At 36.3% G+C, this 19,389-nt stretch overlaps 1 protein-coding gene across 10 annotated transcripts in view; it reads right to left on the bottom strand.

The window, feature by feature from the left end:
- The window catches only part of QTMAN (queuosine-tRNA mannosyltransferase), a 338,670-nt gene extending 319,654 nt beyond the window's left edge, over nucleotides 1-19,016 (bottom strand). For 7 of the 10 annotated variants that reach the window (XM_027131848.1, XM_027131879.1, XM_027131840.1 and 4 more), the window contains exon 1: nucleotides 18,924-19,011. The gene's annotated coding sequence lies outside the window, so the exon portion shown is untranslated. Of the gene's footprint in view, nucleotides 1-18,923 lie in introns of all 10 variants that reach the window. The other 3 variants (XM_027131828.1, XM_027131812.1, XM_027131822.1) reach the window with 2 other exon arrangements.
- Nucleotides 19,017-19,389: the final 373 nt, after the last annotated feature.

Here is a 19,389-nt window from a genome sequence, read left to right as displayed (position 1 = left end):
AACAGATCAAGATCTTTATTTACTATATATAAGAAATCTGGAGCTGTACTTTGACAGATCGTGTTAAGAACTAAAATATTATTTTGGTACTTATGGTTTTGAATAGGAACATGGGTAAGTATAGCACAAACTCAAAGTTTTAAAGTTCAAGTGAAATGTCAAAATTAATTGGAGCCGTAAATAATTAGGTATGCGTCTTGAAATAAGGGGAAATATTTAATTAAGGTGAATAAAATTGAAAGAACTTCTAGTTTCACACTTAATTTCCAAAGTGTCTGTATTAAGAAAGAAGAAAAATGTTATTGCATTATCATCCATGTGTTACACATGTTTGAAAAAAGAAAGAGACTCGTTGGCTATCCAACTACTAGAGACACCATCCTGCAACATTAAAAGACTGTCTCATAACCACTCAGATCGTTCCTATATTTAGATACATGCAACAGATGAATGGATACTCAATAAATATTAACTGGATACTTGATAAAGTTGAATTTTATGGCATGTGAATTCTATCTCAATAAAGCTGTTATTTTTAATTAATTAATTAATTAATATTAACTCTGACTGCCGTCCGCGGCCTCCCGGCCGCCGACGCCATTGCTGGAAGAGTTCCCGCACTGCTCTGCGAGCGCCCTGTCCTCAGGCGGCCGCCAGATATGTCTTTGCAGGACTCCACTCTTTCCAGAGAGGGGAGCCCAGAAGAAGAGATTATGGCTGCTGTGGTTTTTTCAGTTGGACCTCTGAGTCCTGAAGTTCCCCAGTCAAATGAAGATCTTCACCTTCAGGCAGAAGAACAAGAATTGGTAAAGGAATCAGTGACATTTAAAGATGTGGCTATAGACTTCACATTGGAAGAGTGGAGGTTGATGGACCCTACACAGAGGAAACTGCACAAGGATGTGATGCTAGAGAATTATAGGAATCTTGTCTCCTTGGGGCTTGCAGTTTCCAAACCAGACATGATATCTCATTTGGAGGATGGAAAAGGACCATGGGTGGTAGTGAGAGAAACTTCAAAAACCCGCTATTCAGGGGACACGGGTTCAAGCCCTGGTCCAGGAAGATCCCACATGCCGTGGAGCAACTAGGCCTGTGAGCCACAACTACTGAGCCATGTGCCACAACTACTGAAGCCTGCACGCCTAGAGCCTGTGCTCCGCAACAAGAGAAGCCACCACAATGAGAAGCCCGCACACTGCAACGAAGAGTGGCCCCCACTCACTGCAACTAGAGAAAGCCCGCGCCACAACAAAGACCCAACACAGCCAAAAAACATTTTTTTAATTAAAAAAATAGTCTAGGCAAGAGACTACAGTAACTTTGATTAGAGTGATGGTGGAGATGGAAAGGAATAATGGATTCTAGATCATTTGCATATTTATTTTATTGTGATGCCATCCATAACTTGCACATGTGTTACATATATTATTTTTATATCTCAGATATTATATATGTATTTTTAGAGAGTGAGTGAAAGGTAGACATTGGAGATAGTTTCGATGGCTCTCTAGAGAAAGCCCCCCTCCACATGAAGAGGGAAGGAGAAATGGGGCAGTGGCTGGAAGAAAGAAGAAATAAAAAAAGAAAACTTTTATTTTTGAGATGGAAGCTTTTCTGACGTGCTTAAGTGCTGGTAGCAATGATGTTCCAGTGGAGAGGGAGAAATTGATGTTGCAAGACAAAGGTAGGGTCACTGGAGAACTAAAGTGTCTGAGAAAGTGAAAAGGGATAAAATCACGAATGGAAAAGGAGAGATTTACCCTTGATAGGCAGGGAGGCCACCTCTTCTGCAGTAACACTAGGCAGGATGGAGAAGATGGGAGCAGATATAGGTCAACTGGTGGTGAGAAGATTGAGACATCCTATGATGATAGCTTCTTTATTCTCAATAAAATACAAAGCAAGGCCATCAGCTTACAGTGAGGACAAGAAGGAGTTGTGAGGGACTTCCCTGGTGGCACAGTGGATAAGACACTATGTTCCCAATGCAGGGGGCCCGGGTTCGATCCCTGGTCAGGGAACTAGAGCCCACATGCATGCCGCAACTAAGACCCAGTGCAACCAAATAAATAAATAAATATTTAAAAAAGAAAAAGAAAAAAGAAAAGAGTTGTGAGAGAGAGGAAGTTAGAAATTTCACGGAATTCACCGGGGAAACCATGTTGGCCTAAAGCTTTTATTGAGGAAGGTGTTTAATTACAGCTTCTATTACTTTTGTAGTTGTAGGACTATTCATATTTCCTATTTCTTTTTGTTTCAGTTTAATAAGTTGTGTTTGTCTAAGAATTGATCTACTTAATATAAAATTTAAATTTAGGGGCATACTATCCTCTGTTTATCTTTTAAATGACTATATGGATCTGAAGGGATGTCTCCTTTTTCATTCCTGATACTAAATTTTTTGTCTTCTCTCTTTTATCTTAATCAGTCTTGCTAGGATTTATCAATCTTATTTGGCTTTTAAAAAATAATTTTTAATCCTTGCTACTGTGTCTTTGATTTCTGTTTCATTACTTTCTTCTCTTTCATTATTTTTACCTTCTTAGGGTTTAATTTGCTGATCTTTTCTAACTTCTTGAGTTGGATACTTATTGATTTTAGCCATTCTTTTTTGCTAATGTATTTAAGGCTATCAAGACTGTCATACTTTTTTTTTTTTTTTTTTTTTTGCGGTATGCAGGCCTCTCACAGTTGTGGCCTCTCCCATTGCGGAGCACAGCCTCTGGACATGCAGGCTCGGCGGCCCTGGCTCACAGGCCTAGCCGCTCCACAGCATGTGGGATCCTCCCGGACTGGGGCACGAACCCGTGTCCCCTGCATCGGCAGGAGGACTCTCAACCACTGCGCCACCAGGGAAGCCCTGCCATACTTTTTTTATGTAACACCTTCATAATTATTGAGTTCAAAGTATTTGCTCATTTCCATTGTGATGTCTTTGGCCCTCAGGTTATTTGGAGGTATTTTCCTTAATTTTGTACCATATGGGGATTTTCTAATAACCTTGTTGTTTTAAGTTCTACTGTGGTCAGAAAACATTCTCTGTATGATTTCACTCTTTGCAGGTTTCTTGAAATTTGCTTTGCCACCTGGCCAATTTTTGTAAATATTCTGTGTGCACTTGGAAAAATGTGTGGTATATAGGTACTGAGTGCTGTTCTAGATATGTCAGGTTTGTTAATTATGTTGCTGAAGTCTATCTTCTTGCTGATTGTCAGCTTATTCTATCAGTTACTGAGAAATATTTTTTTAAGTCTCCCACTGTGAGTACAGATCTGTCTGTGTCTTAGTTTTTTAATTTTTGCTTTATGTATTTTGAAGCTGTGTTCTTAGGTAAAAACAAAGTTAGAATTGTTATATCTTTCTGGTAAATTGGATATTTTATCATTATGAAGTGTCTTCTTTATCTTTGTTAATTGTTTTTGCCTTAAAGTCTATTTTGCCTGATACTAATATTACTATAGCATCATTCTTTTTATTGTATATGTGATATATCTTTTTTTATCTGCTTACTGTCATCTTTTATGTATCTTTGTATTTTATTTCTCTTATAATTGCATTTTGTTAATTTTTATTTTAACTAATCCGGCAATCTGTTTCTTCTGGAGTTTTTAATCCATTTTGTACATAATACAATTATATAATGTTTAAATCTACCCTCTAACTGTGAGAGTATCTTGCCTTTTCTATATTCATTTTCTTCCCATTCATGCCTGCCTTTTGATTTATCATCTTTTATTTTTCTATTCCCCTTGTAATCAGTTGGTAATTATAAATTTTTAAGTTATTTGTTTAGTGGTTACAAATTTTCCCAAACAGTACAAGAATCTTGAACAGCTTATTCAGTTTAATCTCAATTATACATTATTGAAGTTATGTATTTTAATTCTATATATGTCAAATCTCATTATTAATTTGTATGCAGTCAATATTCATTCAGATTTACCGATTTTTCCCTTCTCTTTCTCTTCATTCTTTTCTTCATTTCTGAACTTTTACCTAGGATTATTTTTCTTCTACTTAAAGAATGCCCTTTAATATTCTCCTTTATTCAGATCTGCTGGTGTTATATTCTCTCCATTTTTCTTTTTGCCTAAAAAAAATTCCTGTCACCTTAATTGAATTGGACATTTAAATGAGCTGGGTTTTAGTCCTTGGGTTCTAGAGTTTTCTTTTTTGGTGACCCTGAATTCAAATCTTTGTCTAGCCCTGTGAATCCATTGAAAGTTCTACTTACCTTGAGTTTTAAAGTCATAAAGCCATTTTACTAACCACAGAAGATTTTGGTTCAATTTTTTAAAAACATTCAGATATAAAAAAAAAAAAAAAATTTAGATATGATTACCTGGAAATAAATTAGAAACTTAAAAGAAGTTTAAAAGTGTTTTAAAAAGTAAAATATTAAGTTCACATATACAAACAAATTGTTAGACCACCACCCCCAGTATAATCGTTTAAGAAAATTTTGAAACTGTCAGAAATGTTCTAAAGTCCCGTAAAAAGGTTGCAAAACTACCCTTGATAATAGTAATTATCACTATTTGTAATATTCACAACTGTATTAATTTTGACTAACTTGTTCAACCTACTTTCCGAAAACTCAAAGTGTCTTCTTCCACAAATGTTCTATAAAAAGTTACATATAGAAAAGGATATTTTTTAAAAGGAATGTGCGTATATATATATATATATATATGTAAATGTATAACTGAATCACTTTGCTGTACAGCAGTAATTAACAACATTGTAAATCAACTATACTTCAATATAAATAAATAAATTTTGTTAAATAAAAAATAATTTACTAAAAAAAAAAAAAAAATATTAACTCAATGGCAACTCAGGCTTAGTAGAGAAGTATTTTCAAATGGAGCCTCCAAGTTCTAGTACTTTTTACAATTTAAACACCATGTTTCATTTTCAAGTAGTAAGAAATAACTCTATTATTCCTGGAATTGTTTTCCAATGTAACTGTTTCATCATATTTCATTTTTAAAACCATCTATACTGAAACACTTCACTTACAAATGTAGAAAGAAAACAACCTACCACTAAAAGTATACAAATAATTAAAAATTAACCTCCAGAAAACACAAAAATACTAATAAAAATATGAAACATGTAAATGAAAAATTAGAGACAAGCTTATCATTCCATCTATTTTTAAAGGGACACTAAGAATACACCTATCAATATATAACTTTCCATATTTTAAAACGAGCACGAACTTGATATGAAGAAGAAATCCTAACCTTAGGAAAGCACCACGTGGCGTTTTTTAACTTTATTGCCAATTTGTTGACTCTCTGTCCCAGAGCAGATCACCTCCAACATTAGTACTCTGACCTTACAGAAAAGTGACAGATAAAGTTTATGGTGAGAAAAAATGAGTTTCTATGGGTTTCCAAATGGGAATTCTTATGACACCAAAAGCCATATAATAATACTGATTTTGAGGGCTTCCCTGGCGGCGCAGTGGTTAAGAATCCGCCTGCCAATGCAGGGGACACAGGTTCGAGCCCTGGTCCGGGAAAATCCCACATACTGCATAGTAACTAAGCCCGTGCACCACAACTACTGAACCTGCGCTCTAGAGCCCGTGCTCCGCAACAAGAGAAGCCACTGCAATGAGAAGCCCGCGCACCGCAACGAACAGTAGCCCCGCTCTCTGCAACTAGAGAAAGCCCCTACACAGCAACGAAAACTCAATGCAGCCAAAAATAAATACATAAAATAAATAAAAATTTTTTAAAATAATAATAATATTGATTTGATAACTAAGTTTTTTACTGCCAAATTACAAACTTCAGATTTCTGGAAAAATATCCAAGGGAATTTGCAGTAAAATACAATAAAAGAGAAGGCTGAGCTCATGATCAGCAGTCTAGATTGCTTTGTAAACTTTAAATACACATATAAAATAATTTTTTTAATCAGGTCTTTTTTAAAGTTTTCAGTATCTCAAGACTGACATTTTTTACTTTGGGACTGACTGATGCTCTTCCAGACATTTATCCAAAGTCAGTCATAAGCTCACACCTTTCTGAGAAAATATAAACAAGGATTATTTTCTTGTAAAACCATCCTCAAAAATTAATTACAATATTCAAAATATTCCATTCTCACAAATGAAAATAAGTTGCTTGCTGAAATGACAGTCTTCCATTTCACTGCCTTAAAAATTAAGCTGGCATGGATAATAAAAGTGTTTTCTAACTGAATATGCTTGGCATTCAAATATTTTTAAAACAAATACTAATCCATAATTAGATTTCACAGGCACAATCTATAAAAAATAGAATTTGTTTTTATTTTTCTGAGAGCAATATTAATGATTTGATATCATAAAAGTTGTAACAATACCATTGCTTGCATAAAACAATAAACAAACCCGCAAATGAATGTTTACTTTCTTTTTCAGTCTAGTTTTTACCATTCATTCATTTAGCAAATATCTATCATGCCTGCTACGTGCCCATCACTGTTCCGGGTACTTGGGGATAAACTGGGCAACAAAACAAACGTTCCTGTTATCATAAGAAATTTCTTTCTAATTGGAGTAAAACGACAATCATCAAGTAAATGTATATCAGATGGTGGCATGTACTATAAAGAAAAATAACACAGGGTAATGGAGAATAAGGGCTGCTGAGGATGGGTTGGGGAAGGGCAGGATTTTATATAGAGTTGACTGAGGACGCTTCACTGATGATGAGATGACATGTAAACAGAAACCAGAAGAAGAGAGGGAGGAGGCTCTGCAGACCTGGATCTAAAGCCTTCCAGGCAGCAGGCACAGCAAGATACTGAGATGGAATATGCTTGGCATGTGCAGAGCAGGAAGGTCTGTGTGACGGCAAAGCATAAACGAATTTGCTTTATTCAACAAGCATTTATTGAATGATTACATTCTGAAAATTAGGCTAAGTGTTTTGTGATATTAAAATGACCCAAATATAGTTTCTGGACTCAAGCCTGGATATAATTATAATACAGAGTGAAAAATGTTATCAACCAGTTGAACTGGTTCTCAAAGAGGGACCAATAGTAAGTTCTACTTCAAGAAGATGAACCAAGAGCCTAGGAAGTACAGCGGCCAAAATCCCAATTACAAAGAAGAACTGAAGAAATGTGCAGATACTCTTGGTTCATTCAACAACCATTCAACTCTTTTCTCCTTTTGCTTTCTTCTATTGTAGAATTCAGGCTAAAATACTTAGTCTCCCAGTTGTGGGCAAGACTGTTCCACAGCCTTCCAAAATGACATAGTGGAAAGAAGGCTCAAAGTTGGAAAGCACCCACTATTAGGAGCCAGGACACTGCTGCACAACTCGGAACAAATCAACAACCTGCAGGGCTTTTAGCTGACCCACCCCAGGCCTCTGGTATCAGGTCCTCCCCTCCCAAGCCCTTCTGCCCTCAGCCTCCCTTATCGTCCTCAAGCTCAACAACATTTAATCTGTCTTCCATTCTTCCTCTGAAATTTACAGGTACCTTAGTGTCCATCCTCTCAAAAACCTATGATTATTTCTACCTAAGAAAGAAAATTACTTAACAAGAAACAAGACCTCTTACAATTTGGTCCCAAGTTCCTTTTTAGCCTCAATTCCTATCACTGCCACAAGCCTACCATTACTCCAAACACAACAGACTCCCTGCCATATATCAAACATTCCATATACATTCCCACCATCAAGCACTGCTAGTGCTACTTCTTCTTTCTGGAATCCTTTCACCTTTACTACCTGTCACATTCCTACATATATACAGTTCAAGACTCCACTGAAATCCCATTTCATCCATGAAGGTTTAAGTCAACTTCTTACCCATATTCAGCCCATCAGAAGTAATTACTCCTTCCTCTGTAGTAGTAACACCAGCTTGGCTTACACCCCAATAAGAGCAGCTTCCACAATCCTACTTATACTACCGTTGTACAGTATATGTGTGTGTCTTCCCAACCAGATTTTGTTTCTCTGGCAGCAGAGTTTGTGTACAATTCATATTTATATCTATGCATAATCCAAGCAAAGTACTTTGTATGCCAGGCATTCAATTAATGTGTTTCAAATTCTCGTCAATAGACTACAAGAAGCCCTCGCAAAAGGCGAGGGGGCAAAAGAGGTATTCCTGAATTGAAGATTACAGCAGCATTATACAGTGAACTGTCCAGCAATCAGCTATTCAAGTAAGTTCTAAATCATTGCAGGTATCATTGAATGAGGACAAAGACAACAAAAAGTAAACCATGAGTGCTTATTGGGCAGCATAAAATTAAAGAGGAATGGGGAAATGCAAAGCCTAAAGCTACCTATATTAGGAAGTATTACCAAGGGATACTCAAACAATTCATTTAACAAATATTTACTAAGTGCCTACTTTAGGCCAGACACTCTATTAATTGCTGAGAATACAAAGGTGAAAAATAGTGAGAAAGGGCTGAACTTTTACAAGCAATATTTTTAAGTGCAAAGTGTTGGCCTATAAATTATTACTTCCTGAAGTATGACCAAAACAGCATCTTAAGGACCAAGAGACTGACTATGGATACCCAATTCCAAATCTAGAAAACTATATTGACTAAATTGTGATTATGTAGGCACTCTCTCCCAGGACTGCTTCTGAATGTTAAAAGGGCCTCCTCTATTTTCAGTGACTATAAACTGCTCAGATAGAAAATTTGAGTTCCAGATACTTGAATACATTCCCTGCTCTGAGATAAGTTCTATCCATGCACAGGTTGTTTTAGTAATTAAGGTGCCGACAACCCTGCCGTTGTGAATGAAAAGGGAGGAATTTATTGAAAGAGTGCTATATAGGGGATGTTGTATGGGAGATAGTGGATAGTTGTTTGCTTTGTCCCCTGAGGTCAAAATAAAAGAAACAGAATGAAAATACAACAAAAGGGATTTAGGTTAGACATAGGAGGAGTTGTGAAGCACTGATTCACACTACCAAGTTATACTCTGAGCCATTTGTTCTGCAGACTTTGAAAAAAGAGATAGCCTGCTTTCTTCTTAGTTTAGGGCAAAGCAAGCAGATGTAAAGATGACTTCTTAGGGTTTCTTTCAGACATGTTTTTCTATTGTATGTAACCATTTGCATGCACAGTGGAAAAATATGAAGCTACCATTCTAAGAATTAAAAGAAAGAATATAGCCAAAATGCCATCTAGGATAAATTCTGATTTAGTGTGCTCTTAGCCATAAGGCTTCCAAGGATCTAATAACTCCTCCTTATAAGTCAACATCAATAATATAAATTATCGGGGGCTTCCCTGGTGGCGCAGTGGTTGAGAGTCCGCCTGCCAATGCAGGGGACACAGGTTCGTGCCCTGGTCCGGGAGGATCCCACATACCACGGAGCGGCTGGGCCCGTGAGCCATGGCCGCTGAGCCTGCGCGTCCGGAGCCTGTGCTCCGCAATGGGAGAGGCCACAACAGTGAGAGAGAGGCCTGCATACCGCAACAACAAAAATAATAATAATATAAATTATCAAATGACTTATTTACCTCATTAATAAAGTCAAATTGCTTATTTCTTCAAAAACTGAAGTCTTAATATATGAGAACTACAAAATATCCTTGTTTAAACAATAATCTATTCATGGAGTTAAAAAGAAATTATATTTTTTTATTTACCCATGAATAACTTGCTCCAACAAAAATATTGGTACTAAGTCATTTTGAGGATCTTTCTATAACCCTTATAACTGAATATCGTCTACTCAAAATGACTTTGACATCTTTACATTGATGTCCCCCTAGCAATAATGAACAATTTTATAAAATTTAATCCACAACCCTCAGAAATTAAAAATATGACTATGCCCTTTACATGTATAAATGATTTATACCAATTATATTAACAAATATATTTCTTAGTACTTATTCATTCATTTAACAAGTGTTTTATTGAGGGTCTATCTAGGCACTGTGCTGAGTGTAGTAGGGACACCAAGATGACCTAATTAGAGTTTCTGTCCTCAGTCATAGAAACATAACCTCACAATACCAAAACACATGTACTGGATGTCAAAAGGGAACAAACATCAAGTTGCTTTTTTTTTTTTTAACAAATTTATTTATTTATTTATGGCTGAGTTGGGTTTCTGTTGCTGCGTGTAGGCCCTCTCTAGTTGCGGCAAGCGGGGGCCGCTTTTCGCTGTGGTGCGTGGGCTTCTCATTGCAGTGGCTTCTCCTGCTACGGAGCATGGGCTCTAGGTGTGCAGGCTTCAGTAACTGTGGCTCGCAGGCTCTAGAGCGCAGGCTCAGTAGTTGTGGCGCACGGGCTTAGCTGCTCCGCAGCATGTGGGATCTTCCCTGACCAGGGATCGAACCCGTGTCCCCTGCATTGGCAGGAGGATTCTTAACCACTGCGCCACCAGGGAAGCCCAGCAAGTTGCTTCTGATAAATGGAATACTTATAACTGGAATGGAATATTTCCTGCCATATCAATAAACAAAGGATGCCACAGTCATCAACGATTGCAACCCTCTGGTGTGAGCTGGTGAGCCCTGCGCAGACGCAGGGCTGAAAAGAACACCTGCCATCTAGCAGCCATCAGACTGCGGCCACTCCCTACAGTGAGCCCTAAGGAAACTCAGGATGTGAAAATACAGGATACTGGCCCCAGGTAGCTGAGGTGCATATCAAAGGAATGATTTCAGTAAGCCCAGATTCTCAAATCTTCCCGTACATAGAAAAGCGCTAAAGTCCTTGAGATATCTGGTTTTCTTTAATTAACAGTAATCTTTTGACATTCCGACTACCTGCCCTTTTGTTGCAAAACTCCTATATATCCTGGCTCCTCCCCTCACCTCCTTGGAGCAGTTTCTCAGAGTTATCTGAAATGCTGTCTCCCGGGCTGCAGTCCTCATTTTGCCCCAGATAAAACTTAACTCGCAACTCTCACGTTGTGCTTTTTTTTTTTTTGCGGTACGCGGGCCTCTCGCTGCTGTGCCCTCTCCCATTGCGGAGCACAGGCTCCGGACGCGCAGGCTCAGCGGCCATGGCTCATGGGCCTAGCCGCTCCACGGCATGTGGGATCTTCCCAGACTGGGGCACGAACCCGTGTCCCCTGCATTGGCAGGCAGACTCTCAACCACTGCGCCACCAGGGAAGCCCTGTGCAATTTTTTAAGTCAACACTTTCTACAAGTACCCGGGAAGTTCAAAGGTCCAAGCAACTAACTATACAAAAAGAACTAAGGAAGTATGGCAGATAACTTTAGGATGGATCAGTTGACACTCATTCCAATTCTCCTTCTCCCTGCCTTCCTCCAAAATAAAGGCTAGAAAGCTAAATACTTTTTATCTCATTCTAGAGGTAGTTAGGTGACACACTTTTGGCCCCTGAGATGCAGGCAGAAGTCCCCAGGAGCGGGCCTCTCTTTCTAAAGAAAAAGAGAAAGTTCTCCATGAAAACTAGGCTTCTGGGCTCCCTTTACTTTTCTTCCTGCTTCAAAGTAAACACAATTTCTATAGGTACAAAAGTCATCTGTGGAATAAGAAGCAAGCATTACGTGCTAAGGATGATGGAGAAGGATGATGTTACCTGGCCCCCTGATGAACTAACTGCCTCCCGACTTCTTACGCCAGGAGACAAATAAAACCCTTACTCATTTAAGTCACAGTCAGTAAGATTTTCTACCACTTGGAGCCAGAGGCTTTTTTACCATTAAAAGAAAGATACAACAAAGAGGAGATGTTTGAGTTGGACTATGGGTCCTTCTTCCTTAATTCAGCTGTTATCTAGTCCTTTCTAGCTAGAGGAATTAAAAACAATTTTGAATTTTCATGTCCACAGTTTTACTATAGTATTCTGTAATCCAGATTACTTAAATAAACATGTTCTAACTCTTCCACGGAAATACATCTATTGCATAGTCATTACAAGATTTTTTATTTATTTCTTTTCCTAACTGAAACCTTCAATCCCCCCAAACCTATAAAATAACATTTCTTATAGCATGATATAAATCATTCATGTATGTAATATACACATACAAATAAACAGCTTAAGAAAGGGGTAAGAAATGAGAAGGAAGAGAGAGAAGGAAAGAGGAACCTAGCTTATTTGAAAGTATAAACTATGTTTTTCAATTTTGTGAGCATCTTAAAAAGTATCTTCATAATAAGTTAAAGACCTCAAGATAATAGTATTTTTAAAATAGGAAAGACTCCCGGCAACTTGAAATCAGTGTCTCTGTTTCTGAAAAAATTTCAAACTTGAAAAATACATATCCAACAAGTATTCTTCATCCAATTTATCACTAGCATTATTATATCATTGCCATATCCCCCCTATCTCTATTAGCCTCCCTAAGGTAGTAATCTGTCTCTCTAGGTAAGTTTCAGTTGGACATATTTTAAATGTGTACTGTTCTTGAGATAGTTTCAATTGTACACTGCTAAAAAGATTCATTAATTTCAACCACCATCAACTCCATATGCCACACATACTTTTTTTCTGCCTTTTTGTTCAAATATATTTCACTGTGGCCATTCAGAGGAAAATTACACATTCCAATAACATTTGAGTTCCTCTCCGTTACCCTTTCAGTGGCTCAGGGTAATGATAGAGTAAAGAATCATGTTCTTCACAGGCTCTCCTTTTTTTTTTTTTTTCCATTTGGTAGAATTTCAGCTTCAAATCCCTTGTGCCAAAAAGCAATGGGTAATGTCTAATGCTCTTCTCTAACAGTAGTACTTTGGAGGGAAGGGGAGAGAAAGTCAGGAGAAATCACTCACTTTCCCAGCTTTTAAAGAGTCTTAGCATATGGAAAAAGCAATCTCTTATCCTATTTTCCTAAAATAGAATTACAGAATCATAATAGGTAAAGGGGCCAGAGGAAGAGGAAAAAGAATTAGAAAATTTTACAAATATCTCTGAGTATGGGTAATGGCTAAAATGATGAAACTATTGATAGTTCTAGCCCTAAATTCCCAGCGAAATCAGTCAAAAAAAACAAAAAACAAAAAACCTATATGTTCATAAAACCTGGGGCTTATATATTCCTTGGCACTGTTTACAGGTAGAGACTTCCTCTGTAAAATAGATAAAAACTACATCTCATCTTCATGAGACTGCAAGAATGGGAGAAATAAAGATACTAAGCATAGTCAGATAACATAAATGCCTTCATTTTAAAACCAACATTCAAAGACAATCGACTACAGTCCATATGAACTCAAAAGAAAATTCATAGAATAAGTCTCCTTTGTTTACGTCATCTCAACTTCAATTTCATCTGCAGTTATCTCCTTTAAAGCAAATATTTCTAGGGCCCTTACATGATAGGAAGTCCTTTTTCTCAGGCCCATTTTTATTTGGTTATCTTTTTAGGTGCACTAAAGATTGAGTTTACAATAAGCTGAACAGACAGCGTACAAAAGGCTTTTAGAACTATACCATATGGTCCAGGGAAGGGAACAATCTGGACGATCCCCATTTCAATCTGCAAGCTTGTCCACCTCTATAACACATTATACTACTGTAATAAAATATTAAGATGGAAATGTAAAAGCAAAACTAGTCTATCTTTAGCATTACCAGGCAACCACACTTCCAAAAATTAACTGATAAACTTAATAAACATTTAATTTATATTCTGAAATTTTGGTATGCAACACCAGGCATACAAACCTAGGCCACTATTCACTAGAAACAATATTTCGGCAGGGATATGTGTGGGTATTCAACTTATGCTTCAGAAATTTGGAAGAAGAAAAAAACACAAAACACTTTTACGGGGGCATATTGGCAGGGGCTGATGTAACAGATGACACATTCTTGGAAATCAAATAAAAGCAATAGGGAAATACCCATTGTTGCCTGCTGAAGGCCTAATCACATGGACACAGCTGGAACCAATGTAGATCATTCATTAATAAAATTGTATTGTAGTAGCCACTTTTTGATGCATTTCAATTACTGCTGTAGCCAAATCTCTGAATTTCTTTGTTCCATGTTAGTAAGATTGTTTGAATGCGAAATATGAGAAGATTTAGAACAGGGGAAAAAAAAAAAAACCTGCTCTCATGCTAAAAATGAGACTAGCTCAAAAAGCTAAATGTCACTTTACCTTGCAATCTACTTACTCTATCAGCAGCTTAAAATATGCAGCGTAAACCTGAAAGGGGGAATTCATATGGTACTATGGATAAAAAGTGAGCAGTGTGAGATGCCACAGAAAACATATGAAATACTTGTGGAAGTATTCTACAGAATTATAAGATGTCGGGCAGGAGGAATTAAAATGTACCAAAAACTAAGGGGAGAATCAAACAACTGAATTAAAACATACTCTTTCATGTAATACTCTCTAATGACTTTTAACACTGAAGTATGTACTATACGCCTCAGGGAAGGTCACTCATATTTTTGACCACATAAACTTAGAAATCACTATTTGTCATTATATGTTACCAATATTTGATATCAAACAGCACCTACCCAGGAGTTAGGTTTAAAATCTGTACTGATATTCAAATGAAATAAAATACTGGCTATAATTATAAACATGGTATGTAATATAATAAAGTCCTGGTTAAAATAATAAATTTGGTATTTATCCAATTTTGCTGGCATCTGTTAATAAATTTATTTTTCCATGTTTCTACAAATATAATGATTAAGTTTCTATATCATAATTTCTGCAAACTGCATAATATCAAACTATAAAGACGTAGCAGCCTTGATATGTGTCCTGAATTAAACAAAACTGTAGTATTTATTATTTACAAAAATGAAAAACTCAATAGCATTTATCAAAAACACTGCTCAAACATTATAGGTCTTAAATATATTTCTACTATGCCTCTGTGTACAGTTAGAATAAACAAATAAATAGGACAATTCATGTTTCAATTCCTAACTCATTGAAAGATATATTCCTACCACAAAAAAGATAAAGGGCTTAACTGCAAATAAAAATTATACCAATGGAGAAAATGTACTTAAAGTCAATAAACAGTATTCAATATACAATTAACATTCAACATATGTGAACATACAGAAGGAAAGAGTTTTTATCTGTACCATCTTTAACCTCCAATTCTAATATTAAAAAACCTTTGTAAAGCAATTATACTCCAATAAAGGTGTTAAAAAAAAACAAAAAAAAAAACCTTGACACAAAGGACTCAAGACAGTCATGCACTTAACTGGACCAAGAAGAGAAAACAATTTCACTGGCATTCCTTCTCAAAAACATCATCATTCTTAAGCTTAAAATGTTGACCTAAAGATTTAATTAATATAACTTAACAAGCACCTCACTCAGATTCATTTTAGCTGCTCTACAGGAAAAGCCACTTAAATACAAGTTTAAAAAAAAAAAAACAGCATTGGAGGGACTCAAGAATCACAGCATTTAATACACATGCATTATACATACAAATCAATTTGAGTATTTGTTTGTTTTGTTAAAGTAATAAGCCAATATGTTGCTGAACCTGTCTTGAGAATGAGAGAAAATAACAGGTGAGATTATTTAATGCATACTTCTGATATACCTGTTTTACAAATCCTTTTAATTATTTTAAAGCATTTTTTAAATTAAAAATCTCTGGAAAAAAAAAGAACAACTGTTAGATTGCACAAGTTTGTTTTAATGTATTCATAATAGATATATTTTCCAGCATATATGGCATACAAAAAAGTTTCACATTCATCATTCTAACACAAACCACTGTTTTCTTTCTTTTTAGTCACATTTGTTACACATTTACAAAAATACAGGAGTTTTTCCTCCCAAAGTAATTTTCTCATTGCTAGAAATCATTGACAATTTTAAAAATAAAAATCAGTCAAAATAATATCAATCTCCTCCTAAGAAAACAAATTCTGCCTATTTAATTATTTGTATCGTGATTGTAAAACACTAATTTTTAAAGTAGATCACATGAAAGTAAATCATTTGTTTTGCTTAATACAACAGAAAACACATTTACATTTTGAGGAACATTCTACGAAATTTCATAGAATGTTTGCTCATAGTGAAAATCTAGTCTCCTCTTCAAATCATCACTTAAAAATCATAGTGCTACATTTCCACGTCCCTTGTAATAATAGGTCACTAATTACAATTTAGAAAACATTGGGAAACTTAAAAAATGCTTTTGTGTTTTACCTTGCATTTTGATTTCAAAGGAAAAAAATTTTAATGCACATCCTTGTATTTAATGGAAGCTCACTTGCTTATCTAGCTACACTTATCAGACATTCCAAAAATGAGTACTCAATCTATAAAAGATATGAACTGACTCTGAGTCTGACAAAAATAGAAAACAATAGCAAGCTTTTTGGTCTCAACAAAAGATATCTTGGCAAAAAAATCCATGTAATATAAGCAAATATTACTCAAGAGTTTCAATTCAAATAATAAGCTGTGAAGCAAGACAAGATTCCTACCAATCAAAAATACTATGTCAACATGACGAAAGTTAGCAATATTCAGAAGGGTTTTCTGAAAAGTATGGCAAAAATGCAACTGTGAAGGAAATCTCTAGGAGAGCTGGAAAAGGCAAATTTAGCACAAGCTTCTATAAGGAACAATGCCATTTAGTAAATGTGGAAGTTGTGAGGAGAATGATGTCTCTATTTAAGAACAAGTTTTTTTTTTTCATGATGGTGTTTTACGTGAAGAAAGAGGAAGACGAGGGAAAAGAAATGGTATAAGTAGGAAAAACTAAGGCTGCTTGCTTTCCTTCAGTGAGGCTGGGAGGGTCGACCCTCTGCCTTATGAAAACCACTGCCAGAACCAAGCTACACAAAACATTTTGGCTGCCAGCCTAGAACAGTGCCAGGCTGTTTTTTATTTTTGCGCTAGGCTCCCTCAATTGAGACAGTGTGGGATTGTCACTTTGATGCACATAGAGAACAAAGAATAATATAGTACAGAGGGGGGGAATTTATTTTGCCCCTTTAAAGTCAGGTTAGCATTTTGTTTTCTTTGACAGGTCTTGAAAAGACCCAAGAAACAAAAGTTATGCTGAAGAATGGATCAATTGCCTAAAGAAATTAGCGTGAGTACAATATTGTCGACAGTTTAAAAGCCATTTGAGATTAACATTTTTAAAAAATCAGACTTAAAAGGGGTCCAAGTCATATATTTACCTGTTTAAGAGGCCAGAGACCAAGAAGTACATGATACACCATCACTTAATCTTGTTTAAAATCTGAGAGTATGAAGGAAGGCCATAAAATCTCACAAAAAAAGAACTAATATAAGTATTATAATTTTTAGGTCACTATTCAGAGGCAACTTTCTCAGCTGCTATTGTGAACTTGAGTTCTCCAAAATTAAATAATCTGATTAAAAGATTATAACATTAGAATCTGAATATTGTATGCCTTTTCAGGGAAAGAGGTGATAAACGATCGAAAATGTTTGAAGGATTAAACCACAAATCATCTATGAAGTTGCCACAGACACAAACAGGAAAACCGTCTCTTCTATCCTATTCAATTCTGTACTAGAAGCAAAGCTAACACAAATGAGAAAACCAAGCGTGTGCTGCTGCAAGCTTCAACTAAATCTACTACCTGAATCTGGAGACCAAAAACACCAATAAGCCATTAGCTCCTAGAGGTATGACCTTTTTCTCTCTAATGCACAAGATAAGTAGAGGTAGAGGTCCATTTTCTACATTCCAAATGAAAAGAAAGAATGAACTGTGACAAGCCCAGATCCCATGCTGGCATATTTTACACTAAGCTCAGCATCATCTAGAAGCAGTATGCTTCTCCCTGCCAATCAGGGGGGGAAAAGAAGTTGTGAAAACTACTACAGCGTGGATGAATAGCACCAAAGGTCTACGAGTCCCTTCCTCCTGCACATCTCCACTGAATCAGCTGTGAAAAGAAGACCAACGGCTGTTACAGAAATAGCAAGAACTAAAGCACTTGCCTCAGATGTTACACATAGAGGCATGGAGCATTTACCACCTAAGCCTATCTAATTTCTGCCAAAATGATCCCCTGCCCAGTTTTGTTCATAGCCACAGATTCTGATAGCAAGTCACGATCAGTGATGGGAAAGGCAACAGGGGAGGGAGAACATGGGGAAGAAATCCAGAGAGAACAGTGGCCAAACTCCAAACAATATACACGCTTCTCTTACTTAAATTAGTGCCCATGCACAATACTTTGGGACAACAAAACCTGTGATAAAGGTTTCAGGTACGATGATTTGCTCTGGGCGGCAAGGGTAAGTCTGCCATATAATCAAAAAAAAACCCATTATTTTCCTCCTCACAGTTCTCCTTTTGCATTTCCTTTCTTTCCTCTAGGATATACTGCTGATGCTATTACCGCATGGGACACTGATAGTTGTAGGCAAGGCATTCATGTATTGCCAAAGTGGTCCAGAGAGTGGTGTCTGGCTGGCTTTAATTCAGCAAGGAATATGAGGCAAAAGCAGGAAGCAAAAAGAATGAAAGGTATAGAAGAAGCCAGGGTATAGCCTGTGTTTTCTGTTTATTAATGATGCAGATGAAATGGGGGGAAATCTAGAAAAAGCAGCCAAGCCAAGTGAATTACAAAGAAAGATTAAAGGAGCTAAATGTGTATAACTTGGCTGACAACCAAAGAACAATATGAGAGCTGTCCACAACTCTCCAAAGTATATACAAAAAAGAAGAGCAGGGAATTTTTATTTACTATTGAAGTGTGAATATATGAAATAATAATGAGATAAAATAAAAATAAAGAAATCTGACTTCAAGTAGCCAAGGAAGTGATCTGGTAAAACTTAAGAAAGGATATGCTTCCTCCTCTTTAGAAACACTTATCATCTATTTAGAAATATTTATCATCTACTGACCCACACTGCAGTAAAGAGTAGATAATAGGAAATGACCACATAATGCCAGAACTCTTAATTCATGGAGAAATAAAAATGAAGTCCCATTTGCTTACCTGATGATCCAGATTTACTGATGTCTCTCTTTACATATGTCTGATCTGGCTAATGAAGAGATATCTGTGAAATCACAAAGGACATAGTTAGGTTGGTATCTTCAAATTAAGCCCAATCTGAATTCTGAATCCTGACCTGGACAAGAGTTTACTTAAATGATCTAGTAGTCTGATTCTTGGATATTCTAAGAGGGGAAAAGAACCTCTAAGAACAGAAATACTTTGAGTCTTAACTAAGAGCTTTTTTCAGTCTTTCCAAGGATTTCCCAAATTAATTATGACTCAAAAAAATAATAATAATTCAGATTAGAAGTCCTTCACCTTGGTATATGGACAGCCCTCAGGAGTCTATGCACTCCTGAATGATATATGAAAAATGTGTGGGTTTATGTAAATGTGTATGTCTCTGGGGAGAAGGTCAATAATTTACGAGATTTGCAGAGAGGTCTATAATCCAAAAAACTGT

The sequence above is a fragment of the Aethalodelphis obliquidens genome, unplaced genomic scaffold (assembly GCF_003676395.1).
Source record: "Aethalodelphis obliquidens isolate GAN/ISIS:26980383/991018 unplaced genomic scaffold, ASM367639v1 scaffold2, whole genome shotgun sequence".
In the NCBI taxonomy this organism is placed as follows: Eukaryota; Metazoa; Chordata; class Mammalia; order Artiodactyla; family Delphinidae; genus Aethalodelphis; species Aethalodelphis obliquidens.
Note: the sequence above shows the minus strand (reverse complement) of the source record. Positions and strands in the feature narration are given on the sequence as shown.